The following is a 20,496-nucleotide window of genomic DNA, read 5'->3' on the forward strand; positions in this document are numbered from 1 at the left end:
CCCCTCCGCCCATACCGAAACCACCGCCTTCCACACCAAGTACCTGGGTGGTTTCACGGAATGCACCCAACTTTTGGCAGCACGTGTGGGGGCCCACCCGGGTACCCCACGCAAAAAATGAAAGAAAAACCGACAACGAACGCACATTGCGTCACGTCCGGGCAGTATTTTAGGGGTTTTCGGCCCGGAAAATCATAGAAAATCCGTAGAGCCTCGAAACGTGACAAAATTTGGCATGCGTGCCCTGCATGGTCACTGTAGCACATGGAAAAAATGAGCCCGTTTGGCGGATGCGAAGAAGAGACGTAGGACCAAGGGAAATGTACGTGACATGTAAAAAATTGTTCACACAATTTAAAACAAAAAATGTTCAAGAAAATGTAAAAATTGTTCAAGCAATCTTAAAACAATCATTACACGTAAAAAAATGATCATACACTAACACTGGGGGAGTACAAGAATCATGAATTTGACAAAAAGGAAAAAAGGTTCATTGGAGACAGACGCTTATTAAAATTGAAAAATATATAAATAAGTCAACAATGTCGACGTCGACCGGTGTGGGACTAAAGCACGACCGACGGTTATATCACGTCGCGTGTATTGATTGCGAACTAATAGCCGCGGGCCCGACGCCAGAAATATCTCCACGAGCCGTCGCTATCTGAGGGAATATTCCCAACAATCGCGGACGTCGGTGCCCAATCACGTCGTGCATGCACTTTTGCCTCCTACGTGTCGAGGACGTGCCCGATCTTATCCCTGAAGCCGCGTCGGCCACCGCCGCCCACACTGGTCATTCCCCGCCCGACAGCATCGCCCGCCGTCACCCACACTGGTCGCCGTCAGCGCCCGTCGTCAGCGCCCGCCGTATCCCGCAGTGGTCGCCGTCAGCGCCCGCCGCCACCCACACTGGTCGCCGTCGGATAGGTATTTGTTTTAATATGTTTCATCATAATATAACATCTCAGCTGCATGCAACGTCACATAGATATTATTATATGCAGTATGGACATGGATGGTGTGATTGCATGTTCCGTAGAAAAGTGGGTTAGTCTTGTTAATAAGTTAACACCAAGTCAGCGATTTACATTTTACGAAACGGAGATAGAGGGCATGTTACGAATACCTTCGGTGAAGATGCGTGATAATTTGCTTGCGCTTATGATTCAAGGTTTCAATCCAAGTAGTAAGAAATTCATGGTCCAAGAGGCAGCCGGAAAAAAAGGTTGATTTCACTGAGGCCTGATGATGTGTTCGCTATATTTGGTTTGAAGAATGAAGGAGTGGATGTTTCTAGTTTTTTGAGTATGGACCAAGGGAAAGCAATAAAAAAAATTCTAGCTTGTTTTGTTAACAAAAAGAATGGTAAAATATTGATTGATGATCTCATTGAGAAGATTGTGAGAAATAAAAACGCGGACAATGAATTTGTTCGGATGGCGTTTCTCGTCCTGTTAGGGACTATAATTGCACCAGTCTCTGATGAGTACATTCCGAAGAATTATTATGCGCTAGTGCAAGATGTCAGGTCGATAAAAAAGTTCAACTCGAACGCATTCACTTTACGATTTTGTTTGTCGGAGATTGGTATGGTTTTGCAGCTCGGCCGTGTTAGGGAATGGCCACGTGGCAACCTAGCACTTCTGCAGGTATGATATATTTATTAAATTGAATATTTGTATTATGTAATAATAGTGTAACACATGCTAAGTGGTTGTTTTTTTGTTTTGCAGTATCTATATTGGGAGAAGGTGCAGCCAAGCACCGGTCCACAGTATGTTCCGTTAGCGCTGTTGAGCCCCTTGATGAGGAACTGGAAAGAAGAGGCAGCGGAGAAAAGAGACAAGTACGACTTTCAATATGGTCGTGGTGTTGGGATGGTAATACGTTCAATTTTTTTTCATTTAAAGTCTGCACTTAATTATTAATTAAATTTGAACGTATGATTCTTTATGTTGTAGATCGATGACACCATTACTGAAGAGTACCGACTAAACAAAATTAGAGTGGAACAAGCTGAAAAAAAAGAAATCCAATACGAAAAAGTCTAACATTACAAGAAGGAGAACAGGTGTGAGTACATCTTAGGCTTCCGCTAGCCAGAACCCTATTATGGATCGGATTTTGACTGAGCTGAAGCACATTCGTAAGGACATGCTTTGTATGTCGGAGCTATGCGCACAGGTACAAGTTTTGTTTTTTTGCCGTTCACTTTGTTTTTTGATGTGTCACCTAACTAACTGTTGGGGAACGTAGTAATTTCAAAATTTTCCTACGCACACGCAAGATCATGGTGATGCATAGCAACGAGAGGGGAGAGTGTTGTCCACGTACCCTCGTAGACCGACAGCGGAAGCGTTATCACAACGCGGTTGATGTAGTCGTACGTCTTCACGATCCGACCGATCAAGTACCGAACGTACGGAACCTCCGAGTTCTACACACGTTCAGCTCGATGACGTCCCTCGAACTCCGATCCAGCCGAGTGTTGAGGGAGAGTTTCGTCAGCACGACGGCGTGGTGACGGTGATGATGTTCCACCGACGCAGGGCTTCGCCTAAGCTCCGCAACGGTATTATCGAGGTGTAATATGGTGGAGGGGGGCACCGCACACGGCTAAGAGATCTCAAGGATCAATTGTTGTCTCTCTGGGGTGCCCCCCTGCCCCCGTATATAAAGGAGCAAGGGAGGAGGAGGCCGGCCCTAGGAGGGGGCGCACCAAGTGTGGAGTCCTACTAGGACTCCCTAGTCCTAGTAGGATTCCACCTCCCATATGGAATAGGAAAAGAGGAAGGGAAAAAGAGAAGGAAGGAAGGGGGCGCCCCCATTCCCTAGTCCAATTCGGACCAGACCAAGGGGAGGGGTGCGGCCACCCTTAAGGCCCTTTTCCTTCTTTCCCGTATGGCCCAATAAGGCCCAATACGTATTCCCGTAACTCTTCGGTACTCCGAAAAATACCCGAATCACTCGGAACCTTTCCGAAGTCCGAATATAGTCGTCCAATATATCGATCTTTACGTCTCGACCATTTCGAGACTCCTCGTCATATCCCCGATCTCATCCGGGACTCCGAACTCCTTCGGTACATCAAAACTCAATAAAACTGTCATCGTAACGTTAATCGTGCGGACCCTACGGGTTCGAGAACTATGTAGACATGACCGAGACACGTCTCCGGTCAATAACCAATAGCGGGACCTGGATGCCCATATTGACTCCTACATATTCTACGAAGATCTTTATCGGTCAGACCGCATAACAACATACGTTGTTCCCTTTGTCACCGGTATGTTACTTGCCCGAGATTTGATCGTCGGTATCTCGATACCTAGTTCAATCTCGTTACCGGCAAGTCTCTTTACTCGTTCCGTAACACATCATCCCGCAACTAACTCATTAGTCACAATGCTTGCAAGGCTTATAGTGATGTGCATTACCGAGTGGGCCCAGAGATACCTCTCCGACAATTGGAGTGACAAATCCTAATCTCGAAATACGCCAACCCAACAAGTACCTTTGGAGACACCTGTAGAGCACCTTTATAATCACCCATTTACGTTGTGACGTTTGATAGCACACAAAGTGTTCCTCCGGTAAACGGGAGTTGCATAATCTCATAGTCATAGGAACATGTATAAGTCATGAAGAAAGCAATAGCAACATACTAAACGATCGAGTGCTAAGCTAACGGAATGGGTCAAGTCAATCACGTCATTCTCCTAATGAGGTGATCTCGTTAATCAAATGACAACTTATGTCTATGGCTAGGAAACATAACCATCTTTGATTAACGAGCTAGTCAAGTAGAGGCATACTAGTGACACTTTGTTTGTCTATATATTCACACATGTATTATGTTTCCGGTTAATACAATTCTAGCATGAATAATAAACATTTATCATGATATAAGGAAATATATAATACTTTATTATTGCCTCTAGGGCATATTTCCTTCAGTCTCCCACTTGCACTAGAGTCAATAATCTAGTTCACATCACCATGTGATTTAACATCAATAATTCACATCACCATGTGATTAACACCCATAGTTCACATCTTTATGTGACCAACACTCAAAGGGTTTACTAGAGTCAATAATCTAGTTCACATCGCTATGTGATTAACACCCAAAGAGTACTAAGGTGTGATCATGTTTTGATTGTGAGATAATTTTAGTCAACGGGTCTGTCACATTCAGATCCGTAAGTATTTTGCAAATTTCTATGTCTACAATGCTCTGCACGGAGCTACTTTAGCTAATTGCTCCCACTTTCAATATGTATCTAGACCGAGACTTAGAGTCATCTAGATTTAGTGTCAAAACTTGCATCGACGTAAAGGGATCGACGTAACCCTTTACGACGAACCTTTTGTCACTTCCATAATCGAGAAACATATCCTTATTCCACTAAGGATAATTTTGACCGCTGTCCAGTAATCTACTCCTAGATCACTATTGTACTCCCTTGCCAAAATCAGTGTAGGGTATACAATAGATCTGGTACACAGCATGGCATACTTTATAGAACCTATGGCCGAGGCATAGGGAATGACTTTCATTCTTTTTCTATCTTCTGCCGTGGTCGGGTTTTGAGTCTTACTCAATTTCACACCATGTAACACAGGCAAGAACTTTTTCTTTGACTGTTCTATTTTGAACTACTTCAAAATCTTGTTAAGGTATGTACTCATTGAAAAAACTTATCAAGCGTCTTGATCTATCTCTATAGATCTTGATGCTCAATATGTAAGCAGCTTCACCGAGGTCTTTCTTTGAAAAACTTCTTTCAAACACTCCTTTATGCTTTGCAGAATAATTCTATATTATTTCTGATCAACAATATGTCATTCACATATACTTTTCAGAAATGCTGTAGTGCTCCCACTCACTTTCTTGTAAATACAGGCTTCACCGCAAGTCTGTATAAAACTATATCCTTTGATCAACTTATCAAAGTGTATATTCCAACTCCGAGATGCTTGCACCAGTCCATAGATGGATCGCTGGAGCTTGCATATTTTGTGAGCACCTTTAGGATTGACAAAACCTTCTGGTTGCATCATATACAACTCTTCTTTAATAAATCCATTAAGGAATGCAGTTTTGCTTATCCATTTGCCAGATTTCATAAAATGCGGCAATTGCTAACATGATTCGGACAGACTTAAGCATAGATACGAGTGAGAAACTCTCATCGTAGTCAACACCTTGAACTTGTCGAAAAACCTTTTTGCGACAATTCTAGCTTTGTAGATAGTAACACTACTATGAGCGTCCGTCTTCCTCTTGATGATCCATTTATTCTCAATTGCTTGCCGATCATCGGGCAAGTCAACCAAAGTCCACACTTTGTTCTCATACATGGATCTCATCTCAGATTTCATGGCCTCAAGCCATTTTGCGGAATCTGGGCTCACCATTGCTTCTTCATAGTTCGTAGGTTCGTCATGGTCAAATAACATGACCTCTAGAACAGGATTACCGTACCACTCTGGTGTGGATCTCACTCTGGTTTACCTACGAGGTTTGGTAGTAACTTGATCTGAAGTTACATGATCATCATCATTAACTTCCTCACTAATTGGTGTAGGAGTCACAGGAACAGATTTTTCTGTGATGAACTACTTTCCAATAAGGAAGCAGGTACAGTTACCTCATCAAGTTCTACTTTCCTCCCACTCACTTCTTTCGAGAGAAACTCCTTCTCTAGAAAGGATCCATCTTTAGCAACGAATGTCTTGCCTTCGGATCTGTGATAGAAGGTGTACCCAACTGTCTCCTTTGGGTATCCTATGAAGACGCATTTCTCCGATTTGGGTTTTGAGCTTATCAGGATGAAACTTTTTCACATAAGCATCGCAACCCCAAAATTTTAAGAAATGACAACTTTGGTTTCTTGCTAAACCTCAGTTCATAAGATGTCGTCTCAACGGATTTAGATGGTACCCTATTTAACGTGAATGCAGTTGTCTCTAATGCATAACCCCAAAACGATAGCGGTAAATCAGTAAGAGACATCATATATCGCACCATATCTAATAAAGTACGATTACGACGTTCGGACACACCATTACACCGTGGTGTTCCAGGTGGCGTGAGTAGTGAAACTATTTCACATTGTTTTAACTGAAGGCCAAACTCGTAACTCAAATATTTTACCTCTGCGATCATATCGTAGAAACTTTTATTTTCTTGTTATGATGATTCTCCACTTCACTCTGAAATTCTTTGAACTTTTCAAATGTTTCAGACTTGTGTTTCATCAAGTAGATGTACCCATATCTGCTCAAATCATCTGTGAAGGTCAGAAAATAATGATACCTGCTACGAGCCTCAATATTCATCGGACCACATACATCTGTATGTATGATTTCCAACAAATCTGTTGCTCTCTCCATACTTCCGGAGAACGGCGTTTCAGTCATCTTGCCCATGAGGCACGGTTCGCAAGCATCAAGTGATTCATAATCAAGTGATTCCAAAATCCCATCAGTATGGAGTTTCTTCATGCGCTTTACACCAATATGACCTAAACCGCAGTGCCACAAATAAGTTGCACTATCATTATTAACTTTGCATCTTTTGGCTTCAATATTATGAATATGTGTATCACTACGATCGAGATCCAACAAACCATTTTCGTTGGTGTGTATGACCATAGAAGGTTTTTATTCATGTAAACGGAACAACAATTGTTCTCTAACTTAAATGAATAACCGTCTTGCAATAAACATGATCAAATCATATTCATGCTCAACGCAAACTCCAAATAACACTTATTTAGTTTCAACACTAATCCCAAAAGTACATGGAGTGTGCGATGATGATCATATCAATCTTGGAACTACTTCCAGCACACATCGTCACCTCGCCTTTTTATTAGTCTCTGTTTATTCTGCAACTCCCGTTTCGAGTTACTACTTTAGCAACTGAACTAGTATCAAATACCGAGGGGTTGCTATAAACACTAGTAAAAGTACACATCAATAACATGTATATCCAATATACCTTTGTTCACTTTGCCATCCTTCTTATCCACCAAATAGTTGGGGTAGTTCCGCTTCCAGTGACCAGTCCCTTTGCAGTAGAAGCACTTAGTCTCAGGCTTAGGACCAGACTTAGGCTTCTTCACTTGAGCAGCAACTTGCTTGCCGTTCTTCTTGAAGTTCCCCTTCTTCCCTTTGCCCTTTTTCTTGAAACTAGTGGTCTCGTCAACCATCAACACTTGATGTTTTTCTTGATTTCTACCTTCGTCATCCCTTGCATACTGTAGTTCATCACGAAGTTCTACTAACTTGGTGATGGTGACTAGAGAATTCTGTCAATCACTATCTTATCTGGAAGATTAACTTCACTTGATTCAAGCGATTGTAGTACCCAGACAATCTGAGCACATGCTCACTAGTTGAGCAATTCTCCTCCATCTTTTAGCTATAAAACTTGTTGGAGACTTCATATCTCTCAACTCGGGTATTTGCTTGAAATATTAACTTCAACTCCTGGAACATCTCATATGGTCCATGACGTTCAAAAACGTCTTTGAAGTCCCGATTCTAAGCCGTTAAGCATGATGCACTAAACTATCAAGTAGTCATCATATTGAGCTAGCCAAACGTTCATAACGTCTGCATCTGCTCCTGCAATAGGTCTGTCACCTAGCGGTACATTAAGGACATAATTCTTCTGTGCAGCAATGAGGATAATCCTCAGATCACGGATCCAATCCGCATCTTTGCTACTAACATCTTTCAACATAATTTTCTCTAGGAACATATCAAAAATAAACACAGGGAAGCAACAACGCGAGCTATTGATCTACAACATAATTTGCAAAATACTATCAGGACTAAGTTCATGATAAATTTAAGTTCAATTAATCATATTACTTAAGAACTCCCACTTAGATAGACATCCCTCTAATCCTCTAAGTGATCACGTAATCCATATCAACTAAACCATGTCCGATCATCACGTGAGATGGAGTAGTTTCAATGGTGAACATCACTATGTTGATCATATCTACTATATGATTCACGCTCGACCTTTCGGTCTCCGTGTTCCGAGGCCATATCTGTTATATGCTAGGCTCGTCAAGTTTAACCTGAGTATTCCGCGTGTGCAACTGTTTTGCACCCGTTGTATTTGAACGTAGAGCCTATCACACCCGATCATCACGTGGTGTCTCAGCACGAAGAACTTTTGCAACGGTGCATACTCAGGGAGAACACTTATACTTTGATAATTTAGTGAAGGATCATCTTATAATGCTACCGTCAAACAAAGCAAGATAAGATGCATAAAGGATTAACATCACATGCAATCAATATAAGTGATATGATATGGCCATCATCATCTTGTGCTTGTGATCTCCATCTCCGAAGCACCGTGCTTGTGATCTCCATCTCCGAAGCACCGTCATGATCACCATCGTCACCGGCGCGACACCTTGATCTCCATCGTAGCATCGTTGTCGTCTCGCCAACTTATTGCTTTTACGACTATCGCTACCGCTTAGTGATAAAGTAAAACTATTACATGGCGATTGCATCTCATACAATAAAGCGACAACCATATGGCTCCTGCCAGTTGCCGATAACTCGGTTACAAAACATGATCATCTCATACAACACATTATATCACATCATGTCTTGACCATATCACATCACAACATGCCCTGCAAAAACAAGTTAGACGTCCTCTACTTTGTTGTTGCATATTTTACGTGGCTGCTACGGGCTTAGCAAGAACCGTTCTTACCTACGCATCAAAACCACAACGATAGTTTGTCAAGTTGGTGCTGTTTTAACCTTCGCAAGGACCGGGCGTAGCCACACTCGGTTCAACTAAAGTGAGAGAGACAGACACCCGCCAGTCACCTTTAAGCAACGAGTGCTCCGAACGGTGAAACCAGTCTCGCGTAAGCGTACGCGTAATGTCGGTCCGGGCCGCTTCATCTCACAATACCGCTGAACCAAAGTATGACATGCTGGTAAGCAGTATGACTTATATCGCCCACAACTCACTTGTGTTCTACTCGTGCATAGCATCAACGCATAAAACCAGGCTCTGATGCCACTGTTGGGGAACGTAGTAATTTCAAAATTTTCCTACGCACACGCAAGATCATGGTGATGCATAGCAACGAGAGGGGAGAGTGTTGTCCACGTACCCTCGTAGACCGACAGCGGAAGTGTTATCACAACGCGGTTGATGTAGTCGTACGTCTTCACGATCCGACCGATCAAGTACCGAACGTACGGCACCTCCGAATTCTACACACGTTCAGCTCGATGACGTCCCTCGAACTCCGATCCAACCGAGTGTTGAGGGAGAGTTTCGTCAGCACGACGGCGTGGTGACGATGATGATGTTCCACTGACGCAGGGCTTCGCCTAAGCTCCGCAACGGTATTATCGAGGTGTAATATGGTGGAGGGGGGCACCGCACACGGCTAAGAGATCTCAAGGATCAATTGTTGTCTCTCTAGGGTGCCCCCCTGCCCCCGTATATAAAGGAGCAAGGGAGGAGGAGGCCGGCCCTAGGAGGAGGCGCACCAAGTGTGGAGTCCTACTAGGACTCCCTAGTCCTAGTAGGATTCCACCTCCCATATGGAATAGGAAAAGTGGAAGGGAAAAGAGAAGGAAGGAAGGGGGCGCCCCCCTTCCCTAGTCCAATTCGGACCAGACCAAGGGGAGGGGTGCGGCCACCCTTGAGGCCCTTTTCCTTCTTTCCCGTATGGCCCAATAAGGCCCAATACGTATTCCCGTAACTCTCCGGTACTCCAAAAAATACCCGAATCACTCGGAACCTTTCCGAAGTCCGAATATAGTCGTCCAATATATCGATCTTTACGTCTCGACCATTTCGAGACTCCTCGTCATATCCCCGATCTCATCCGGGACTCCGAACTCCTTCGGTACATCAAAACTCAATAAAACTGTCATCGTAACGTTAAGCGTGCGGACCCTACGGGTTCGAGAACTATGTAGACATGACCGAGACACGTCTCCGGTCAATAACCAATAGCGGGACCTAGATGCCCATATTGACTCCTACATATTCTACGAAGATCTTTATCGGTCAGACCGCATAACAACATACGTTGTTCCCTTTGTCACCGGTATGTTACTTGCCCGAGATTTGATCGTCGGTATCTCGATACCTAGTTCAATCTCGTTACCGGCAAGTCTCTTTACTCGTTCCGTAACACATCATCCCGCAACTAACTCATTAGTCACAATGCTTGCAAGGCTTATAGTGATGTGCATTACCGAGTGGGCCCAGAGATACCTCTCCGACAATTGGAGTGACAAATCCTAATCTCGAAATACGCCAACCCAACAAGTACCTTTGGAGACACCTGTAGAGCACCTTTATAATCACCCATTTACGTTGTGACGTTTGGTAGCACACAAAGTGTTCCTCCGGTAAACGGGAGTTGCATAATCTCATAGTCATAGGAACATGTATAAGTCATAAAGAAAGCAATAGCAACATACTAAACGATCGAGTGCTAAGCTAACGGAATGGGTCAAGTCAATCATGTCATTCTCCTAATGAGGTGATCTCGTTAATCAAATGACAACTTATGTCTATGGCTAGGAAACATAACCATCTTTGATTAACGAGCTAGTCAAGTAGAGGCATACTAGTGACACTCTGTTTGTCTATATATTCACACATGTATTATGTTTCCGGTTAATACAATTCTAGCATGAATAATAAACATTTATCATGATATAAGGAAATATATAATACTTTATTATTGCCTCTAGGGCATATTTCCTTCACTAACTACAACTTATTTGTAATCACAGAGGGTCATAGAGAAATTGAACAAACGCATTGTCTTCTACAAAGCCGGTGATATTGAAAAAGAAGAAGAGAATGAGTATGGTGATATTAGTGAATCTAGAAACTATGGTGGAGAACCTTGTAAAGAATGGGTATATCAACCTGATATGGACAATTTAAAAACACCAGCAAAAAAGAATGTGCAAGAGGATGATGAAGATGATCTTAATGATTTTGAAGAAAAGAGACCTTATTATTGCACACCTGAATATTGCGATAGTTTCAAGGGTGATAAAGATGATCCTATCGAAGTTCCTGAGGTATCTGATGAGAAATCCGTTACATCTTTAGGATCAGATGAAATCGCATCACGTGGATCAGTAGGTTCTATTGGAGAAGATGAGGTACCGGAGGAGGTTGTTGGGAAACGGAAGCGCAAGGTATCAAACCTTATGAAGTCTCCTTATGTGCGTACTATACCAACTAAGCGTGCAAAACGTTCTGCAAAAGCAAGTGAGTTTTATAAATTTTCAGGCTGTTCAAATTGTTTTCACGCTGAACTTACTACTTATCGTTGATTTAGTAACATATTAGAGTTATGTGCTGCAGAACTATTCGAGAAAGAAGTCTTTCAAAATTCTAGTGATGAATACGATGTGGTGAAAGCTGGTGTTAAGTTTGTCCGTGCTTATGAGCAGTTAGGAAAACATAGAAAGAAGGAAATATTCAATGATGGCATGCGCGAAGGTCTTAGTGCAGAGAGGGCTTGTAAGATTCTTGACCATCAATGGCTGACCTGTGATGTAAGTTATTGTTGTGTTTTATATTAGCGTTCACCGCAAATTGGAATATACATCATTTAAATTATTTTCAGGTTATCAATGCTTATTTGTCGTATCTGTTTGGAGTTGTTGGTGACGATCGTCATATAATGCCGACCTGGCTGGTCAATTGGTTACTTGAATTTAGACCAGACACCGAGCCAGGAAAAAATGAGAACAAAGTTGTGGCGAAGAAGAATGGACCCGTGAATAGATGCACCGATGAGTATTTTAAAAAAGATAAGGTAAGTTCGACTGGCTTAATGTATGCATATATGGGATATAAATAATAAAACAGTATGTGTTGATTACATCGTTTTTTCGTTGTGATGCAGACTTATATTCCTCTTAATAAGGGAAATACCCACTGGGTTTCGGTCGTCATGCATCGCCCGAAGGAAGAGTTTCAGGTTCTTGATTCTTTGATGGGACGCAAACTTGACAGTGAAATTAAAGACAAAGTTGAGGAGCTAGTACGTTATAAATTTTCATGAGCATATCGAAACTATCATTTCGTAATTGAACTATCTTAAATCCATTGCGTGCTATCATTCATACGAACAGAGAAAACAACTTGGATATGACATACGTGATGCGAATGCGAGCGGTGCTGTGAATTATCCGGATGTGTTTACCTGGCCTATTAAAACGTATAAGATGCCACAACAGGAAGATTGGTGAGTATATACTTTCACATTATTTTAATATCTTACCTGAAATGCGAACTTATGAACCGTTGTTTATATGGACCAGCAATTCATGTGGAATATTTGTCCTTCGATGCTTTCAATATTGGGACGGTGAAAAATGGACAAGCCATTTTTCGCAGGTCTGGTTTTATTTCAAATGCTTATATTTAATTGAATTCATTATTTAATACTATTCACATTGTAATAATATGAAGTTGTAACAGGGTCAATTGATAAATCGAGGGACTTAATGATTATGCAGCTTATTTTTTCGGAGAGGAATACGCTCAACGATGTGAAAGACAAAGTTACCCGGCTTGCAAAGAAGAAATAAATGCGGCAAAATTTATGTAACAGAAAATTTTGTAGGCTCAAATGATGTTTTCATTTATTTCGACTTTGATATTTTGTGATGAAGAAGGCAGTACTTTTTTGAGTATTTAAGTCGAGAATGACATTTGGATTATTATTTTGTCTTCATGCCGTCGTCTATAAATTTCAATTATTCATATTCATACTTGTGCCGTCGTCCACTTGTTTGAATGAAACAGTCCATGTTCTCTGTAGTTATATTATGTTAAAAAAATGCTTCTGCCGTCGTCTACTCGTTTGACTTAAACAGTCCATATTTTCCTACAGTTATAAATGTTAAAAAAATGCCTGCCCGGTGAATATTTTTGCACGTCGGCAAACGGGCCAACAGGGCAGCCAAGACGGCCCAGTAACTGTCGAGTTAGTAGAGAAGTTCAACAGTAGTGCTGACGTACCGTATATAAGCCGGTCGACGCGTCGTTCGACAGGCGAGGTGGGACTAAACATTCCATCGCCGCCGCCGTGTCGGGAGCGACGCGCGTGACCGCGTGGGCCAGCCCAATAAGGCTTTCCGGCCTGACACACGACGGCCCAAGTACCCCGCAGGGCGACGGCAACCTGAGCGCATATGTTTAGTCCCACCTCGCCCGACGGAGGGCGCGGTGACCGGCTTAAATACCCGTCGCCACACAGGCAGTCGTACTCCTCTGGTCTACTCGCTTTGCTACCGCCGTTCGACGCTGCCCTATGGGACAGTGCTGTCAGTGCGGTCTGTGTAATGTCAGACCGGCCGGCGCACTGTCGGGCTTTAAAAAAAAAAAGCTAAAAACGACGGCATAATAAGCCACGGCGACAATGTAGAACAACAATAGTAAACAACGACGGCACTACAGTGCATCATGAACACATCCATATAAACAGAGTAAAAATACTTCTTGCATAACATAGTCTGGCATCAATAATAGTTAAGTGGGTATCTTAGCACATAGTCTGACATCAACAAAGTAAAATAAGTCTCATATAACATAATCTAACAATTAAAAATGATCTCGTAGATAAAAGCAATCCATCAAGAAACTGTCTTCAATCAAAGGGCAAAGTAATCTTCCATACTCCGAAATTCAAGCAAAGTTCCTACGTACAAAAACAGTAAGATATGTGTTAATTCAGAAAAAAACAAATAAATTTAGAGAACAACATGATTTACATGAACATACGAAAATCGTACTTAGGATTTTGAGGGCACGTGGACTTATAATGACCCGTAAGACCGCACTGGTCACATTGACGTTTGCTCTTCTCATCAAAAGCTTTAGGTCGCCCATTTTTAGTGACATCAGGACCACCCTTACCGCGCCCTTTAACATTCTGTTTTGCCGCGCCTTTGGTGTTAATTTTTGCGGGATCACGAACAAGAACATGATCTTGATTAGGCTCAAATGCATCGTCGTTCACAAACTTTTTCTCCGCACCAGGCTCATCCTTCTCAGTGTAATCATTATCTATTATGTCCCTCAGAGCCTTCTTCAACTTGTTGAGTAAAAATGGTTTATGACATGCTTTATGAGATGCTTCGGCAGATAAGATAGTCAACTCGTTGTACCTAGCTCTCTCCCCTGTACCTGCCCATCCCCACGCAAACAGATCGCTAGTGCGCTTCACGGGAAGTCCACCCCTAGCAATTTTGCTCAACCTCCGCAGTACTAAACACTTAGGTATGTCACATAAGCGTAGCTGAATCAGAACGTGAAGAATATGTTTGTAAGGAAGTCCTTTGCGATCCGTACTTCTGCAACTACACTTCACGGTTTCTTCGGAGTTACCTGGGGTGTAGTCCACAGTGAATCCGACATCCCTATTTTCCTTCCATGTCAGTATGAATCTGTGAGTGTCTGCTCCTCTCGGTCTCTCAAGAACCTCAAGCTCACGTGCCTTCTTCATATCTTCCTATAAGATATAAAAGTTTGCCGCAGTGAACTCACGGGCAGCTGATTTCTCAATATCTTTACACTCGTCCAATACTGGTACTGGGTCTGTCTGTGTGTTTGTATAATCGTCATGCGCCTCGTTCTCACGGAGACGAACTATGAAGTTCTCATAATGCACAATCATATGAACAATAGTCATACCGGAGTCTAGATGTAAGTGAAGGCATGAATTCAGACTCTCACTTCGCTGGTTACTTCGCATACCTAGGAAAAACCCACCAGACAGATATGATGCAGCCCAAAGCCTTTTCTTCTTGTACATCCTACGTAACCATGTATTTGTTTTCTCCGACTACCATTTGGCGGTAAACGCTGCCCATCTCTCCTCAAATACTTTTTTTGAAGTGGCATAATAAAGTAGAGACCTGAACTCCTTTAGAGACTTATGATGAAGGTGTTTCTGCATGTTCTTCTCAATATGCCACGAGCAAAGACGATGCCAAACGTCCGAAAGTACCTTTCTGATGGCCTTAATCATAGCTGCATTTCCATCAGTAATTACTGACCTGGGCCTCTTCTGACAGTGAGCCCTCAAAAACATCTGAAGCAGTAAGACATATGTATCTTCCGTCTCGTCAGACACAAGAGCACAACCGAATACCGTGGTGCAACGGTGGTTGTTCAGACCGACAAAAGGTATAAATGGCATGCCATACCTATTCATCTTGTATGTGTTGTCGAAGATGGTCACATCACCGTAGTCAATATAGTCTCGACGTGATTGAGAATCACACCAGAATAGGTTTTTCAGCCTTCCTTCATCATCGACGGTGTGCTCAAAGAAGAAATCTGGATCCCTGTCTCTTCTGGTCATCATGATCCCAATGGCAGTGTCTGCATCACCTTGTGCAAGCAACTTAATTTTTTCTCTATAACACATGTTATAAAGCTTCTTCCTCCCAAAACCAGCCTTTGCATATGACCCGTACCTACTGACAAGATTATCATAAATCATATGTTTCCTGATTCCAGCACCTGCCATAGTTAAGATCTCATCTTTCTGAAATTCTTTTATCTGATTGTGAGACCGAAGAAACGTGACTTCATCCGGTCTAGCTAGAACGTGACTGTGATCATCACTAAAACTGCTGACATACCAAACGTCACGCTCTTTATCAAGCTTCAAAGTTATATGTGCATCGCAGAAGCAACGAGTCTCCGCTCTGAGCCTGCGGGTCCTGCCTTCCATTGTACAAACTTTTGCCTGTCGTTTCCCAAATCTCGCACACAGATACTTTCTCAAGCGCATAGCTCCCTGAGGACCTTTCGAATATTTCAGCGAGTCCTTTCTTACGCTGAAACCACGCTCCTTAGCATACTGATTATAGAAAATGTAAGCCTCTCCTAGTGACCTGAACGTCTTCCTCATGACCTTCCAATGTCTGTCCAATGAATCTTGCTGATATTCATCAAATCCGATGTCAAAATTAAACAGATCATCAACAACATGCTCATCCTTTCCGCTAGGACCATCTACATCTCCCTGTAAATTAAGGCATGAAACCATGTATGTCAGTCAGTTATTATTTAAATATGTAATGTATGTAAGTTTCAAAACCTACTTTGCTAGAGCTGTCATCGTGAGATGCATCAACGTGCGATTTGTCACTTTCATCGTCCACAATATTCCTCACAAAGTCCCCGCCCTCGTCCATCTGCGCACATTTTTAAAAAATACATGTAAGCGCTCATACGGTTATTATGCCATTTCTTCTCCTCTTTTTTTAAAAACATATACGGAGTGCACTTTCAGCAAATGAATCATCTATATCCATATCATCATCATTATCGCCATGTCGCTGCATATTGCAAAAATAATATGTAATTGTCCGTGCGGTTTATCGTATTTATTTTTTTTATCAAGATCACACTTACATTGCCACTATAAGATTCATCCAAACTCATGTAGTTCTCCTCATCAGGTTCATCCATATTCAGTGACGAGGTTCCGTTGTCGTCGCCGTAATCATCGCCATCATGATCGCCCTACTCCTCTATCTATACATGTTTAAGAAAATTCTAAGATCAATCGAACACCGTGTAACATCATCCCTAAAATAATTAGTTCATCAAGCACAATGACGTTGCACATAGGTTACAGTCGAACCAACCTCTTGCACGGCGGCGAGGATGTCAGCTGGATCCATTTTGTCCGATGACAAACGCGCTGACGATGTGACGTTGCTGGCCGGACGAGGCAGGTGTCGACGGCGTCACGATGATGGCCGGTGGTAGCAAGTGGAGTCCGGGGAGGAAGGCGGCGACGAAGATAACGGGTGGGCGGCCATCTCGGCGACGGCAAAGGAACGCGGCGGCAGCAGCAACGGCGCCGGGGCACGCGCGGCAGCCTGTTTGGGCAGCGACCTGAGCGATGTGGAGGGCGACGGCGACTACATGGAGACGGGGGCGACGTGGAGACGGCGTGGATGCGTTTAGGGTTTAGGGTTACGACGGCAGGCGTCGGCGGCTCCCGTGACGTTTTTTTTCCATAACTGTCGACGCCAACGTGGAGACGTCGCGGGCGTACGGCAGCGACGTCGTGCGCGGATATACGGCGTCGGGGGGTATTCCTATACACAATGTGAAATGATCATCCTATCCATTATACGTTTGGGCCGGGGGTGGGGTTGGACCGAAGCAGTCCCCCTGTAAATATCATCATCAAGTTCCATGCACACTGAAGGAGCAGGGCTACGTACATATACACAAGTACGTACATCCAAGATAGCCTTGAAACCAGAAAAGTATAAAAAAATTGCTCTTCTCCAAAATATACAGCAGACCTCAGGCCGGAGATGCGGCGGTGCAAGAGGGGGGGGGGGGGGGGGGGGGGGGGGGGGGGACGCCAGACGACCAGGGGAGCTCCAAGTCGCCATGACATTTAGCGCGCCCGATAGGACAAAGCATCGGACTGAAGCGTTACAAAAAAAATCTGAGAACAGAGATCGTGCACCTGGAAAAATGAATGAAGCCCAATTATTTTCATCCAACTGAAAATTAGCAATTCCGTATTTCTTTGGTTCCACCAGAGCCACCACATGGTGATTACATCCATTCGCTGCCTCTCAGACAACTGCCAGATAGCATCAAACGTTTGGTCCACACTGTCGCACTCCTCAAGCTTCATTCTGATAATAATATGTTCCATATGCATCAAACGCTATTCTTGTTGAGTTTCTGGGACTCTTTTAGGTGCTTGTATATGTTTGAAAGGAGGGAACCCAGCGTATATTTTGAGAAAAAAAAACAAGAAACTAAATTGGACCGAACCTAAACTGCAGATAATGTCTTGTGCAACTGTAGGTATATCCTGATGCAAGCTGGTCGACTAATATTCACTTACCATAACATTCTCAAGATGACCTAGACATAAACAAATGTGAGAATTCCCGGAAAAATGAAAAATTGAATTACTGCAAAATCTCATGATAAACCAAAATAATACACATGGGGTGCATTGTGAAACTAATATAAAGTTATCAAGCAGCAGATCCCGTTTCTTCCATGACATGACACAAAAGGACAATTCGATGGTGTAACAAACAAACAATTCGGATATAGGTAAATCTTGCCCTGCACTCAATCAAACTCCAGAATGATGCCTGTCGTCCGCAGATCACACAACAGAATTAGGAATCCTCACGACACATGAAGGGATAGAGACAGCCCCGGTATTCCCCGTTCAGCCGCTGCACACGCATGCTCCGGAGATGCACCGCAAAATAGTCGTACTTGTCCATCTTGAAGATTATCTTGAAGAAGACGTACCCATTTCGTGAATGCACGTTGCTAGCGCTCCTGACGACATCGGCCGCATCAACGTCCGCGACCAGCCCCGTGATGATCGGATATAGCTCCACTTCTCTTTCCAGGTTGCACTGTTTGAAGACACGCGTAATACTGCCCTCTCGCGGCTTCGGTAGGCTGTAGAGCCGGAGCACAAGGAACTTATTTATGCAGACGAACCAAAGCTTCTCGTCGTCTCCCCTGCCATAATCCACGAACGCGCCACACTTCGGCGTCACCAACAAAGAAGCCCCCCCTGTGCGCATATCCAGCATCAACATCATCATGACATCCGTCATGTGCATGCATCCAATACTCTTGAACAGCGCGGCGCCAGCCCGAGCTGCCTGTCCACCATGAGTACCACCAATGCACCAGCCGCGGGTCCTCATACTGCTGGCCCGATAAGGAAGGGTGCTCCAGCTGCTGTCACCAGCGGAGCCACCCGAGTGCACAAACGTCTGGTAGATCCACTCACCATGGTGGTCACCAGGTACCGCCACCACACACACCACCTTGAACGACACATCTGAGGCTCCAGGTCTGAGCAGACGCCTATTATTGGCAGCTAGTGCATCATCACTGAAGATGGCAGCGCCGAAGAAGAAGCAATACTGGTTGTTTACCACTGGAGGGAGTGCCTGCAAGTCATGGGTGACAGGGTTGTATATCGCGAGCATGACCGACTCGTGAATGATGAGTCGTTCATGGCAAAGGAGGAGAAGGTTCTCCAAGGAGTCCACGATGGACCACGGGCCACTGGGTAGAGACAGTGGATTGTTCGCTTGGATGTTGTTGGTCTTCTCGGCGAGTTCGGGTGATGCAATTTGGTCGATGGGACTAAAGAATATGGAGCGAATAGCCAACTCTTCTGGTGAGAAGACCTCTTGAAAAATGCAATTTGGTCACTTCTCTTTCCAGGCTGCACTGTTTGAAGAGACGCGTAATACTGCCCTCTCGCGGCTTCGGTAGGCTGTAGAGCCGGAGCACAAGGAACTTATTTATGCAGACGAACCAAAGCTTCTCGTCGTCTCCCCTGCCATAATCCACGAACGCGCCACACTTTGGCGTCACCAACAGCGAAGTCCCCCCTGTGCGCATATCCAGCATCAACGTCATCATGAGATCCGTCATGTGCATGGGTCCAATACTCTTGAACAGCATGGCGCCAGCCCGAGCTGCCTGTCCACCACGAGTACCACGAATGCACCAATCATGGGTCCTCATACTGCTGGCCCGATAAGGAAGGGTGCTCCAGCTGCTGCCACCGGCGGAGCCACCCGAGTGCACAAATGTCTGGTAGATCCATTCACCATGGTGGTCACCAGTCACCGCCGCCACGCACACCACCTTGAACGACACATCTGAGGCTCCAGGTTTGAGCAGACGCCTATTACTGGCAGCTACTCCATCATCACTCAAGATGGCAGCGCCGAAGAAGAAGCGATACAGGTTGATTGCCGCCGGAGGGAGTTCCTGCAAGTCATGGGTGACAGGGTTGTATATCGCGAAGACCAGCATGACCGGCTCGTGAATGATGAGTCGTTCATGGCAAAGGAGGAGAAGGTTCTCCGAGGAGTCTACGATGGACCATGGGCCACCGGGTAGAGATAATGGAATATTCGCTTGGATGTTGTTGGTCTTCTCGGCGAGTTCGGGCGATGCAATCTGGTCGATGGGACTAAAAAGCATGGAGGGAATAGCCGAGTCTTCTGGTGAGAAGACCTCTTCAAAAACGCCACAGAGCATAGGTGGCCGGTGATGGCGAAGGATGCCACGGTCGGTGATCAAATGACACCATGTTTTGCAGGCGAGCATGGAGTGGGCGATGCTTGTCGGATCCGGCAGGCATGAGAAGATGTTTGCGAGGATGTCTTGGTGGAGAAGGTCAATGTAAAACATCTCAGGTGCATCCATGGTCATCTTGGACAGATCTCCACTTTCTGCACAGTTGCACATTCACAAAAATGAGTTACAGTGAATTGTGACAGATAACACGAAATGGTGATATTTTTTGTTCAAAATTCACAGCGGTGACACTGCTCTCCAAATTTAATTTTCATCAATATGTGCAACATCAGTGGTGGTTGATGGTCAGAAAA

General features: G+C 44.0%; 1 pseudogene; it reads left to right on the top strand.

Annotated features, from left to right (window-relative positions):
* The first annotated feature begins 716 nt into the window (after positions 1-716).
* LOC109786704 (uncharacterized) lies at positions 717-12,689 on the top strand (annotated as a pseudogene).
* Positions 12,690-20,496: the final 7,807 nt, after the last annotated feature.

This window comes from Aegilops tauschii, chromosome 3 (genome assembly GCF_002575655.3).
Source record: "Aegilops tauschii subsp. strangulata cultivar AL8/78 chromosome 3, Aet v6.0, whole genome shotgun sequence".
In the NCBI taxonomy this organism is placed as follows: domain Eukaryota; kingdom Viridiplantae; phylum Streptophyta; class Magnoliopsida; order Poales; family Poaceae; genus Aegilops; species Aegilops tauschii.